This window comes from Aythya marila, assembly GCF_965140915.1.
Source record: "Aythya marila genome assembly, chromosome: 16".
NCBI lineage: Eukaryota > Metazoa > Chordata > Aves > Anseriformes > Anatidae > Aythya > Aythya marila.
This window is the reverse complement of record NC_139057.1, coordinates 4,595,391-4,610,744: the sequence shown is the minus strand read 5'-3', so window position 1 is coordinate 4,610,744 and position 15,354 is coordinate 4,595,391.

The following is a 15,354-nucleotide window of genomic DNA, read 5'->3' as shown; positions in this document are numbered from 1 at the left end:
CATTCCTTTGTTTTTATTTGGTTTTACTCTGTTTTGCAGAAGATCAAGCACCCCAGCTGTTTTCTGTTTAGCACTTAACATGGCTTTCAGGTTGACTTGTGTTATACTGTAGTAGCATGTAATGCCTAGTCTTTATCTGGGACCTTCCTTTGATAAGTAGTGTATGGATATTGTACAAAAAAGACTGTCTTCATACCAACATATATTAACTTTTGAGGAAAGACATTTTCTTGTAATTTTTTTTTTTTTTTTTTTTGAGTTTCAGCATTGCCTACTCTCTGAAGAAAGAGAATCTCGGGGTATCTAGAATGGAACAATATATCAATAAATCAATATATCAGTTTTGGGAGAATGTTCGCACAGACAGGCTATGCTAGAGTGGAAAAAATAAGACAGACATAAGAATGAGTGAGAGAGACATCTTTACATTTTAGAGATGACAGTTGTTTGTCTTTGTATACAAATATTGGAATAAATGTGAAAGAATGTCTTCTGTACTCTATCCTAGTCATTTAAACTCAGAGAAATTGACTGGAAAATCAACTTGTGTAGTAAATTGGGTTAGCAGATAATAACCACATATTTGAAATGTGTTTCATTGTTCTGAACATGTCTAGATTGCAGCAACTCCATTTTCGCTATAATTATAAATCTGCATTGTTCTATGTTACATATTGTAGTCTGGCTTCTACAATGAGAATTGAATTGCCTTGTGAACTCTGTCCAAGAGAGTTGGTGTGCAAGTCTGTTCTATCCTATCTTCCAGCTTATTGCCAATAGTGCTTACATTGTGGGGTAAAGCTCTGCCTTCCATGCAGTTTATGAGGAAGTGGCATAACTACTTAGCATACTCAGCTAAGACAGCAAGACGGGTCACCACCCATTCCCATTAACTGGAACTACATATTCAAAATTTAGAAGATAAAATTAGGCACCTATAATGATAACCACATGTTTAGATCATCACATAAATTGAATCTGATGGCCTGGTTTAACCTTGATGGGAGCTGGGAGAACTCAGCACTTCTAAAAACCAAGTCAAGCTTGCTACATACAGATTAAGCATCTAAACAAAGTACCAACAAAGTAGTCCCAACCCATTAGAAATTGAGATCTATTAGTAAGAGCTAATAAGATCTATTGCTAAGAACTAAATAAATAGATTTTTGCCTCTCACACTGATAGAAAGACTCAATAGATCATACCCTTCTGTTGGCATTAACAGAAACTAAAACTGATCACTGATGTGTGAGCAGTGTCAGACATTTACTGACATTCTCCTGAAAACTGTTTCAATAGGATCAATCAATAACAAGTATATATAAAAACATCTATATCATTTTAAAAACAAGGTATGAATAACACTAAAGAGCACATGACTTCCTTAACTTTGATAAATGGCCATTTTATTTTTTTTAAACAAAATTTTATCCCAGATACATATATGTTACTGCCAAGTCATAGACCAAATTTTATTAGGCAAGTTTTAAGCTCCTGAAAGCTGGTATTTATAGTAGAAATGCAGACTAACTGCCATGAATAGAGCTCTCTAATATAAAAGAACTATTACTGAAGGACACTTATTTTTCATGACTAGCTCCTTATTTCAGCAACTTTTTCTTTCAAGTATCCCTTCTATAGTGAAATAATTTTGTATTCAGCAGTAATCTTCATGAATTCACTTGGTATTCATGTAGATGTCACATGTATTTCCACTGATTTTCCACTGCTGTTTAGGATTAGTTAATGGGCACTTAAAATAGAGTGTTACCCCTGTGGGAGTAAAATAACTTCAATCTCAGTGCACATGTTTCCAAGTCGAAGCATAAATGATGACATTATATTGAGCACAGCTCAGTCAGTTGTTAGCTTTTCAAATAATATGCCAACAGCCTCTTAAAAAAAAAAAAAAAAAAAAAAAAGTAAGAGAAGACAAGTAGAAAGATAGCTTTTTATCTCTGAGAGAAATACACTTATGAATAAAATCTTTGCTTAGTCTATAAGTACAATGGGACAGCTGCTGTAAATCAGTCTGGCTGCACTAAGGTCAATGAGGCTATGTTGATTTACAACTATTTGTGAGGATATGTTTTGTTCAATTTGATTGCAGTGGTTAGTCTACAACAAATTATCTTTTATAGTAGATTCAGTCATTTTACTTGTTTTCTACCTTTCGTATTAGTATGTCTAACAGTGGTAACAAAGACACTTTACAGCCAAGGAAAAGTATCTCACTTGTGATTCATTGATTACTTCTTATAATCTGAATTCAAGTATGATGAAGAATTCTTTTCAAACAACCGTAAATAACTAAGGAACATAAATTTATCTCCCAATACATTCTGTTAATGAATACTGTATATGACCAATAACTACTAGTTTGCCTCAAGCTTTTTGGTCTTCTATTGAACGGTTACAGGAGAAAATTAATACAAGAAATGAAATAATACAAATATTCCTTTTGTAAAATATTTTGAGGCCAGTTCCTTTAAGTATTGCAGATGCAGTCTTTAAATAGGTCATCATTAAAAGACCAGAACATTCTAACAGTTTTGATAAATGCCATTTGGGACATCAATATGATTGTTGAAATAACCTTTTAGCTTACAGTCCAAATTCCCTGATGAATAGTCCAGTATTCATAATATTCAGCCTTTATAGAAGGGGAAAGATAGTATAACAATAGACACCCCAGGCATCAGAGCCCATCTGGACATGGTTACACATGTTCTTGCATGCTGTGAGCCCTGCAAAGGTAGCTATTTTGCCAAGCTCGGGAAAGGCAGACACCATACAGGGTGTATGGAAGAGATGTACAGCTGCATTTGCAGGGGCAGTGGCTTTTCAGGGCAGGCAGGCACAGAGAAGTAGGTTTCTGATTTTGCTTGTAAGTCCACTCGGCAAGCCTGCTCCTTCCTTTGGTCCCCATGTCTATGAGCAGAGGCACACGTACTCCAGTTTGGAGTCTGTGAGTGTGTGTAGACTACTGGAAATATTCAAGTCTGTCAGTGACTGGCATACAGCTGCTGGTGACTTCCCACGCTGCCAACCTTTGCTCTTGAGGACCTGTCTCTGAACCTCCCCAGCCACACTCTATAGCTATGAAGGACCACTACAGCTTTCTAGCAAAAGGGGGAATATTTTTACTCAATTCTTATTCTGAATACAGTGAAAGGAACTGGATATGCTTCTCTGCTGATGCTATTAATGAACTACTGAAGTTGCCATGGCCTGATGAGGCATCACCATACCTCTATTCTACTCTTACTATTTCCCCTTTGACTGGGTTCTGGTTACCGCATTGAGTCACTGCTGATGTGAATAAGGAGAACAGGGGGGAATACAAGCATTTACTAATGCTTTGTTCTGAATTTCAAATGATCCCAAGGAATCTGGATGCTAGATATCCATTAAAATTAATAGGAATTGGCATCCACCAAGTCTCTGTGGTTTTGATGTCTCAGCTTTAACATTCTGTTTGTTTGTTTGTTGGCTTGTTTGAAGTGTGCATAGCCTGAGCTGAATGTTGCTGCTAAGATCTAACATTGTTTTCACCAAGGCAGGATAACTGCTTCTGTATTTGCACTGTTTTTATTTATTTATTTATTTATTTTTAATTTTTTTAATCCCCTTGTTCATCGGTCAATTCTACCCCAAAAGTTCACTTCAGAACAAGTCTTTTAAGCTGTCTCTTTTTCATTTAATAGAGCAGCCTAGGGGATGTCATTGTCCCAGTGTTTTGTTACTTGGATCCTGCCATCAGTTTACACATTTGATAGATGAAGCTATGGAGAATTGTAATATTATTCATATTCACACCCCTGAGAGATACAAACAGCAAATTGAGACAGGAAATTTTGAAAGCTCTCCCAAGAGGCAAAATCACTTCTTTTTGCTGCTGATTATAAAGAAGATTGGCTGGCAGATGTTAATATTGGCAGTTACTCTCTGACAAATTTTCTCTAGGTAGGGCTAATCAATTTTTGTTGCATGGAATGAGAAATGGAGCTTGAATATTCAGATGTCTAGACATGTAAATACATTGCCTTTATAAATAGATTTAAATGATTAATATCTATGAAAAAATAAACATGACAAATGGATAAACTAGAAGTGTTGGATGAAGATTCATGGACTATTTGGATGATGGATAGTAAAATTTATACATACATTAGGAGGGTGAAATCACCTATGCAGTTATCCTATATGTATTTATAGACAATATTGGTCTTTCTAAAAAAAAAAGAGGCTCTTGACTAAAAAAGTCTGTGACTGTAAGGACAGTTTAAGGGCTGATGTTATTAGCGAGAGACCTGTTCTAGACAGAGATATTATCAACATAAAAAGGATAGTGGAATCTGACCCATTAAGAATGTAGAAATAGATGTTTCCTCAGTGCAGGGTCCTGCAAATACTTAAACTAATTTAATAGACCCAAATGGGATGCTCTGAAGGCTAGAGCTGTTTAGAGTGATGGAAATGATCCCATAACTGTAAAATTATTATTTCATTCATAAATATTCTTACTTCATGGTAATTGACTACAATCCTCTGGAGGAAAAAGATGAAATTTCCTCCCTAGAGATTAGCTGTATCATCGCAGTGACCATTCCCTGATGTGTTATTAACTTCTTTGATCTGCCCATGGGAGAAGTTTATAACACTATCATGCATCCCCAACCAAGCTACCCTGATAGTTTTACACACCAAATCCCATCACATTCCTGTAAGTGACTCTGACAATCCTTGGCAGATCGCCATAGAGCAATTCTATTATTTCCAGGTAACACAGAAGATACTACCTGCTTTACCTGCATATCTGCTCACTTAGCTATGGTAATATGATTAACCTTATTATTTCTGAATCAGTCCACTGTGGCAAATGATGAAGTACCATATGGCTTTCTGAGAATGAGAGCAACATGTCTATGTGGTGCAAGAAATTTTTCTGGATGGGTGGGTGAATTATGCATTATGATTCATTGCTAAATACCAACCTAAAAGAAAATTCTTTCTATAGAGACTATTTAGACGGTTTCTATATTTTATAAAAGGCAATGGATCAAAGAAGTCTGAAGCAGCACCGCGTACTTAATGACCTGTTCCGAGGAGTAAATTATGGCTGGATTGTCAGGGTATTAAACTTAGTAGAGCAGAGCTTATGCAACAGGCATGGAAATTTTCAAAATATAGTTCATTCTTTTACAGTGACACAATAGTAAAATAAAGTAACCTCTGACAATATGATTTATTGAATAAACTAAACAAAAGATGTTGGAGCTGCGGTGCACCAAAGTTATTTAGCTGTTCTATTACTTTTAATGAATAGCCAAGATCAGTGAATATATTCAGTGAGATAAGGCTCAGTGCATTTCTGATAAGGAGAGAAAGGTAAAAAAAAAAAAAAAAAAAAAAAGAAAGAAAAAAAAAAGAAAAAAAACCTGCATCAATTTTTCATTCAGAGATGTATTTACTGGAGGTTTATATATATAAAACACCAAGCAAACAACAAAATGAAACATCCTATTTTCTCTCTGGTCCATTTATCCATTTAGAACTAAGGTCTGACTGTAGAAACACGTGCGATAATGTTTTAGGAAAAGGTCAGATAAAAATCAGATGAGAGTTTCAGAAATTCGCAGGTGTTTGGGACATGTTTCTCTTTTTTTTTTTTTTTTAATTTTCAGTGGGACATGATGCTAAGACAAATCATGGCCTTTAGTTGTAGCTAGTGGCTAACAAAAGCATTTTGCAGCATTTTTTTTTTTTCCTGAACAATGACCTATGGTTTAATCAATAAAGGATTACCATTTCTAATGGGGCTGAGCCTTCAGTGACTGAAAAAGCTTGAGTAAGTGGACTTGCTGTCCCCAAACTGTGCCATATATACAAACAATGACGGAATTTGTGGACTTGGGTTATTTTACCAATTAACACGGTAACTTTTCCACTGTTAATGAGGGTGAAGATGTGACCTGCCTTTCTTTCCCCAAGATAACAGATCCACACAACTTTCTTTGTGTGGGCCTGCTTAAAACTGTAACATTGATTTCATTCTATTATATTTTTCCCTCTATCAGTATCCCAGGGAAATACTTCCTGCAGGTCCCAGGGAAAGTAAAAGAAACAAAACATTTCCATTACTCTCAGTTGCACAGCTGCATAGAATGGTCCATGAACTGACTCCAATGATGTTTTTAATAACAGATGAAAAAAACACGTTAGAACTCATTTAGGCCTCCTAAATATATCTGTATATAAACACAGCATACTAATTACTGATTTTAAACTGTTTCTAGGTATTGAATTGATAATTGATCTAATAAACTATTACATACTATTAATTTGATGACTAAAGTCAGTAGCCATCACAATTTTAGTAACAAGTAATGGCTCTTTTCAGACTGGAACCCCACAGTCCCTCAAGTACTGTACATTTGTATAAAAAAAAGATTCAAGAGTAACTGGAATGACAGCATTGTCAAACTCTTCATAAGGAATCATGGTAAATGCAAGTTACAAGAAAAAATTAGGAGGGTACTGTAGAAACTTTACATAGTTTCATAGGGATCACATTCCTGGCATATGAGGCAACAAGAAGATGCTTGTGGGAAATTCAACTAAAAATCTCTTAAAGCTGGCATCACTGGTCAAACAGACAAAGAATATGATGACAGCATGTAAGAACTGAGTAGACTTTATTAATAATCCATTAAATAGCTTCATAAATATATAAAGAGCTACACAAGACCTAGATTAATATATAGATCTCCTCCAAAGAGATTATTCAAGAGCCTCAATTCTGCTCCCAACTGCAGTCAATAAGAAAGCTGCTACAACTTCATGTCCAGAGACATAAAAGCCAAAGTGTAATACAATATTTTAGAAAAAGAAAAAAAAATCTCTCCTTAAAAAAAAAAAAAAGGAATAAAAGAATTCTTGGAAGCCAGAGCACTTCAAAAAATAACTGCAACAAGAGAGCATGAAGTAGACTTTCTGAATCACAGGTCTGCATGAAGGACAGATCTGAAGAAACTATCTTAAAGATAGTTTAGGAAGTTACGCAGTTTAGAAAATCCAAGCTCTATTGTACCTGTAAGGTTCAATGTTAAAACCTGCCTAACATTTGTTCTAGAAGAGATTTTTTCTGTGACAACGAGACCTGAGGTCAGGTGTTGACCAGTCTGACACTGGATCTGACTATATGAATACTACCCACTTAAAGCAGTTCTCCTGCTTCAGCCCTACAGTTCCCATGAGGACACACTGATTATTACAGCATATCTGAGACCCCTGTAGCTATATTTTGCTATTGATCTTCAGCTTTTACTGACATTAATAGGAGTTTCTGTTCATCATGGATAGTCTTGTAGAAGTATTTAGAGAATCCTACCAGTGACTGTAAAATCTTTTAAAAACTACATTAAAATAACATGAAATTAATTATTTAACAAAATATAAAACAAAGAAACAAGACAAAAATGAAGGTGAGTCTTCTATAAATCATTCATACTTCTGTGCCATGAATCACTTGTAACTTCACAATTAATCTTAAGTCTGCATTGAAAATTGACATTGACAAACATTTTAAGTCAGTTAAATGGGAAAGTATTCTGTCTGTTTAGGAAAAAAATCAATAAAACCAGTGAGGAAGCAAAGGTGTAAAAGATATGTAATGGATAGCAACTAGATGTGGTACTGTCCTTGTAACACTTCATTGTAGGGCCTTAATACATCTCACAATTAAGCATACCAGCTGGGTCCTACATACTTCAGTGTCTGAAAGTTTAATGGGAAGAGGCCTGTTCCTTTGTCCTCAGAACCCAGTGGCTTAATGGTTGACAATACTGGGAAACTCAGCGTTAAAATACTGAACCTTTCTCTTTAAGCAAGTCTGAGCATTTCTGTTTAAGAGCATCTCTGTGGCAGTGGACCTGTGACTCCACTTTTCAGTAAAGAGACTCTCTCATTTGGGACCACCTAGAAAATGATGGACTAAGAATTCAGTGAATAGTGAAGTCTCCTGTCTTGTAATCTTTACTTTAAAAAAGGGTGACTTGACTCATGCAATTTTGTGGTTTATTTTTTCTGTAACAAGTTGTGTATTTCAGATGCTATGCAGTAGCTGTGCCAGTACTTTCTGAATATGACATAAATACATCGTTTGGAGATGTTCACTATCAGGCCACTATTTGTTCAGTAGCTCATGAGGTCCACTTTACACTGCTGAAATGCAACATGGAAATGCAATGGCAATGTAATACATGACTCATTTAATGGCAGTAACACATGCCTTCCTTGCAAGCAGATTTGTAACCAGTTGTAGGAGCTTTGGGTGAATTAGGGGTATGTTTGCAATTTACCTGGGTAGGACTATTGCTCCAATGCAGTGATTCTTTAACTTTTGGCTCATGTGTCGTTTTACAACTGCCTGAACTGTTGCCACCAATTAATGGTAGCTAATAGGTCCCTGACTACTGAGAACACTTGAAGCCAGTAATTACAGCCTGATCACACTCCTCTGCCCTGTAGGAGCAGAACTGCTGCTGACTCTGCTGAGTAGCAACAGTTTATGACCTCTTTTAGAGACTTGGGAAGGTTGAGATCAAATATTTGAAAAAAAAAAAAAAAAGAAAAAAAAAAGAACAAAACATTGATCTAGTATTTATAAAAATATATTTTGTGGGAATGTGTAAAATGTGTTTTGTGTCCATTTATACACCTACATAGTAGGTGGGTGGAACAGTTCTGAGTACTTTTATTTTCAAGAAAAAGTTTGCTATATAAATTATGCATTTTTTCCCTTTTTCCTGACAACATCTTAAATAAGAAGTGGTTTAAAATTGCATCATTTCCCACCACTGAATAAGGACAGGAGAGAGGAAGCTCTAGTTTTCATGTCCTTACTACTTAAAAGCCAGTTCCTCAACACAGTGGTACTGCTGTATGGATTACCAAAGGGCTTTCTTCCTGTGCTGGATTTAGTTCTTGCATGATGGGATGATGTTTAAGGAAGAGAGTAGGTTATAGAGCTTCAAGTAATCATCCTTCCCCGGACGGCAGTCATCTCAGATGGAGCTGTAAGCAGTACTACAAGAGCTATTGGAAGACCTTATTTCACTTGTTATTGTGAAATTGAGACTTGAACTGTGGCTTTGTGAATGACAGCTGAACTCAGTGACAACAGAGGATATTCTTTCACTAGGTTTCATATATTCTACCTGCATTTGCAGGGCTGAATGTAACATCCCGGTTTTACCTTTGGTGTCCTGGGTATCTACAGCATTGCTTATTATTCTGAAACAAACCAGAATTAAGAATCAGAATTGTTTCTTAATTTCTCTGGTGTTTCACAGGTTGGGGATCTTAGTGCCAAAGAAACTGAGATGCAAATTCTCACTTTATTCGTAGTTTTACAAAACTTTCTTGTTTGCATAGCACAATAATAGACCATTTTCTCTCTAGCTTCCTCTATATAAACAAAGGCAAATCTGATGAAAAGACTGGACATACTGACATTAACCCAACATTAGTTTTCTCCACTATCCCATTTCACTTATCTTCTCAAAATTTAAAGAAGCATTGTACATGTATAGCTATATCATCTGAATACTACGCCCTGCTTTCATTTGCATCCATACCATTATTAAATCAATCGTTTTAGAAATGGTATGTGGATTTATAGAATATTTGACTCGGTTTTCCCTTTCTTCAGAATAAAAACTTTCTGGGCATTAGGAAATCACTACCAATGTACATTTAATTTACTTATATACATTTAGGCTGATGAAGGCAGCAGGTATCTCAGTCCCAATTATCCAAGCATGTTCTGCAACAGAAGGTTTTATATCCCAACAACTGACAGAGACATTAGGAGTCCTGAGGCTTTTGACAAGTTTTCATTGCACGCTTTTTACCCCCTCCATGTAATTGCATGATCCAACAGCCACAATCAGAATGACTGGGAAGAGAAGCAGTTTCCTTTGGGGTTCTATTATCCTGCCTCTGGGATCTGATGAGGAAAGGCAGAAGAACAAAACTCCAAGCACTTCTCTCTGCCTGGTGTCTACCTCCACGTTGCTCATAAAATGTGCTGTACAGCATTACAACTGTTCACAGAGGAAACAAATTCTTTCTCAACTTCTGCACAGGGAATTTTTAAACCATGGATACAATATCTTCAGGAGACTACAGCCACTAGTTAAACTCACTAAGTACTCTTTGTAGAGGAGAAAGACCACAAAAGTCACTTTCAGTTAACCAGAAGAATTAGCAACTGTATAATATTTGTATATATTATGCATACAAATATTATACAAACTGTATAATATTTGTATAATATTCATTATACAAATGTGATCTACACTGAGGATATATTTCTTTCTGCCTCAGTGCACATATTTCATCTTCATGACTTAACAAATACCGAAACCTGGGTAATTCCAAGTACAGACTTGGATAAATCTGTTTTAAACCATTTTGGCAAATTTATACTGACTTGTATAGATGTAAACTTCTGAGGATGGCTCCTAGGTGAAAAGCCTTTTAAGAGGTCATGATGTTCTTGGAGAAGTCTACCAAAATAGATAAAAATTGGAAATAATTTTACATCAAGACAGCATAGAAAGGTGCCTCAGGGTTAGCAGACTGAGTATACCTCTCCAGCAGTCTGTCAGGAGGGATAAGCTATCTTACTTAAACAACCCTATTTTTAACAAAGAGACAACTCTATTAAGAAATCAATAAAAAGTTAATTACCACTTGGTCATCTCTACTTTGCACTCATAGTAGCGGCAATCAAAACTTCCTGTAGTCTGAGTTATACAAGCTGTTTAAAAGCAACCGCTTACCCAGGAGTTCTGCGTGTTTCCATGAGATTGCTCCTGGGACTGGCTATCGCTTAGGAAGCAGCTGCACAATACAGTATCACTAAAAACAATATTTCAACCCCTTTACTCCAGAAATACAACCCTAAATGGCTGTCAAGAAAAAGAGGTACATAATCAGTTCTAATTCCATCCAGAGGAGGGCAGAATTATACATACACATAAACTAGTTTGCTGACTTCCTTCAGACACAGCAGGATCTCACCTCTCTCACATGTGTGAGACTGGAGCCTCCCCCAAAAATTCAGTACTTCACATGCCAGGTAATGACAGTGTTCACAAGGTACAACACAAACTAGCTTTTGTACACTGAAGTATTTGACCTGTTAAGCTCCCCTGGTAGTATATTTCTAAGATAAAGAAAACAACAGAAAACAAAACACAACACCCTCTAAATTTAACAACATATTTCCATTTCTCAATCAAACAAACGACCCAAACATAAAACAAGATCCCCCACCGTAATGAAATATCCCTGTCAATGTAGTATAATAAAACTTCTTCTAGTATTCAGAGATTAAATCAATCTCATGAAAAGCTTTTGATGGTTGTGAATGAACTGTTTAAGCTAAAAGAGATAGAACTTCAGTAGTTTGTACAGTGATTTTGCTCAACAGGTTTGCCGTTAAGTGTCTTCTTTCTTTTTATTAACTCCCCAAGGATCTCTGTCATCACTGAGAGAGCAAGAATGAAATGCTTCATCACTAATTTCTTTGTTTCAAATAAAAGACAGAAGTCATCAAATACTTTATTTTCTATAAGACTAGTAGCTAAATGGAAACATATTTCCAAACCACCAGAAGCTCAGCTTTTCTTGGCAAGTTCCTATTTTGCATTTGGAGACTATTTCTCATTCATATCTACCAAAACAGCTTTGTTTATCAACCTTTATGTCCTTCACTCCTATGCATTCCACTTCTGTTGCTGAATAAATGCAACAGAAATCATTAGCGCTTAAAGTGTTAGGATTTTTACCTCACTTACCACATTCATCCATATCCTTGGTTTTGCTAACAGACTTCTACACATAGTGCCTATTCTAGGGGAACTGTTTCTTTCCTACTACTATTAATAGCCTTCCTGTGCTATTTTTCTATAAATATCTGCTATTATAAATATGATGTAAAAAATACTCCCTGAACATGTCAATTTGCAGCTTGTCTGTTTTAAACTGTCTCTCCCTTGTTCTGTAAAACTGTGGGTAAATCTGATTAATGCTGTAAAGCAGTGAGAGAGGCAGATACTGCAGAGCTGAAATAAAAGCCTTTTACTTGCAGGAACTGATAGCTAAATTTGCATTTTCAGGACCCATGTAGCTTGACTGTGACTTCAGCTCAGTCCTTACACACAGCTTACCCATGACTGCTGCTTAACATCAGCATCACCTCACTGTTGCCTTGTGCGCTCGCTGCACGGTTTGCCACCCAGCATCTGCTAGGGGTTTGTAAGTAGGTTGCACCGTCTATGCTCTGCTCCACATTCAGAGCAGCGTTCTCCATGCTGAAGTGCTGGTCTCTAGCTGCTACTCACTGCAAGCAAATAATTGCTAACTCAGAAGTGGCCAGAATAAATGGGCACTGTCATCTGGGTGAGGTATGGGCAGAGCTGAGAAAGGGCCTCAGCTGCTGCAGAGGGAAGGGAAGTTCTACCTCCATCCCTACAGCAGGGAAAAAGACAGAGTCTGGTGTCAGACACTGCTCCATTGAGGTCAGCAACTGAAATCATCTTTCAACCTTCAATTTGTTTGTGCCAAAAAATCTGAAATGGCACAATGCATTCTAGCAATGCAATCTACAATGCATTTTCTTTAACTTTCACAGGTCTTCTGATAATATTTTGCAATGAATTTCAAGCATGTAATAAAACCTGAAGCAGGGCTACTTTCTCACTATTTATCTCAGAGAAAGGGTGCTGTTCAAATATATTGTGTAGCTCTCCTCCCAGTCTTTTGTGATAAATGCAACCTGTAAGATTTTTCCTATGGAATCTATGAGAACAGACACAGGAGATGAATCACAAGTATTTTCCTAGGATATCAAAATGTGTATATTTTCCTGAAACTCATTTAATAAATTATGTGGAAAACAACAGCTTGACTTGCTAAATGCAAATGAAAGTGGGTCTCAAGTTGTCTCTCATCTAACAGTCACTTATTTCAATGATGCACAAATGAGTAGTTCCCACTATACAAAATTATAGATTGACAGAAAAACTTAATAAAACAAGCTGCTCTATCAAGATGTCTAGGTAGTGTCATCTGTGATAAAACTGTTGACTTGATTTTCCTGTTTTAGTAAAGATTTTATGATAACAAAATATTAATGAAACTTTTGAGGTTTACAGCCTTACAATAAGAACATCCCACACCTTGGATAGAATCACATTCATCTGTTCACATTCATCTGATCCACAATCAAAGGCAGCTAGAGAAACAATTTTATCAATAAACTTGATAATCCCACCCAGTTCATTCCTATATATAACAGAACATGACCTACTTTGAGGGGGAGGCACCAAGAGCTAGCGTTGTGAAGCCTTTATAGTCCTCTTTCAGAGAGAAGAAAGAGTTAAACAACGGACTTAGTTTGGAGGCCAAATTCTGAGCAGGACCCTAGGTCCAGGGTCCAGGCAAGGTCATGTCTATGGTTTAATCTCCTTGTTTTAGAAGCAAGCAACTTTGTCTTTTCTTATACTGTCTCCAGATTATCTTGTCACTGAAGGTCATTAAGTTGTACAGTGAGACCAATGCTCTACCCATTCCTCAGACATGCAAATCAGGGGCTGGTGCCTTGTAAAGGCAAATATGTGTATGACAGGAATATGTGTAGGCTACATAGGGCAAGCCACAATGATATTTTTTATTTTATTTTTTCCCATAAGAAATTGGGTGAGATCGAAGCAATTGAACCACTCCATTTTATATTGCTTGAAAAATATGTTAACACTCCAATGGGCAAGTCTTCTATTTACACATTTTTGTTTCAATTCAGTAGGTATAGAAAATCCCTGATTTCAAGCACTGCAATGTAATCTTGTAAACAATAAAAACTTCATTAGGGCAGTTGTGACCCACAGCAGACAGAAATATACAGCTTCTTGGTCAGGCTGTTTGCCACAGGATTAACCACTACGTAGTGAAGGATGCTTGACAGATGACTATCAAGAATCTCCCTGAATTTCTACTCAGCAATTTATCCACAGGGATGATTGTGATCTCTTACTTTGTTTTAGAAAGAAAATCCCTTTCTGAAATATTGCTTGCTGCTTGAGCGCATGTCATCTTGTCAATGCATTCATCACCATTATCATATTCTCCTAAAAGATTGGCAAATTTGTTCAGCTGTGTAAGATAGATATTATGGTATTTGACAGATGATTTCAGTACTGAAATGATCTTTTTCGATGTGCTGTATACTTTGGCACTTCATTATGCAGCACAGGAGTGAATTTTCTCATTGTTATCAGACAAACAAGCTTTGAAAAACAGGAGTCATCAGGGAAGAATTATTCCTAAAGCCTGAAAATGGATTTTCTGAAAACCGTGGTTTCAGTTCTAATTTCCTTATTATAAGATGGCTTTGGTCACTGATTGCTTGCTTTCTGATTGGCTGGAAATAGGTTTAAGATGGTGTTGTCCCTTCTTCTTTAACTCTCTAGAGAAGATGTTGTTTGGGGAGGATGTCTCCCAGCTCATTTCCATAATGGGATTAGGATGCCTAATGCATCTAATAAGGAGCAAGATGAAAAGCAAAATAGTAGAGAAAATAAACTTGTAAGGGATTACTGCTCACAATGAAATACTTTTTCGCTATTTTTACTGTCTAAAACCTGAGAAAGAAACCCAGCTTCCTATTAACTAAAATAGTTTTTATGATTAAAATCTCTTGCAGCAGCTACACAGCCTCTTCAGAGGCTCACATGGTGCACATTATAGTTGATACAGTGGCTGGAGGGACAGCTTTCAGACAGCAGAATTCAATCTTTGTTCTATTGCAGATTCCTTATACATCCACTACCTCCTCTGTACTGGGTTTAACACTGCTTCCCTACCTTACAAGGGATTTGTGATGGTAAATACATTAAACCCTAAGTGGTGCACTGGCACTGAGATGAATTGCATCAAAAACTGAGAAAAGAGGGCATAAGGACTGAAAACCTTCACAACAATCCTGTGAGGCAAGCTGATTTGATGGTTGCCATAGATAATCACCACTTTACTTGTGTGAAAATTGGAATATATGATAGTTAGAAATGAACTTTAGGAATTTGAGTTTCACATTTGTAATTTTTTCATTGCATCACATCCATGGGAATGGGGAGAGGCATTGTTTTGACTTTTAAGACAAATGAAGGTATAAAAAGTCTCACATTTGATACTGGAAGTTGGAAAAAGTAATAGCCTGTTAAGGTACCAGCTTTGGGATAGATCTGAAGTATTTGGAAGCCAGGTCCATACGTCTAGTGCCCT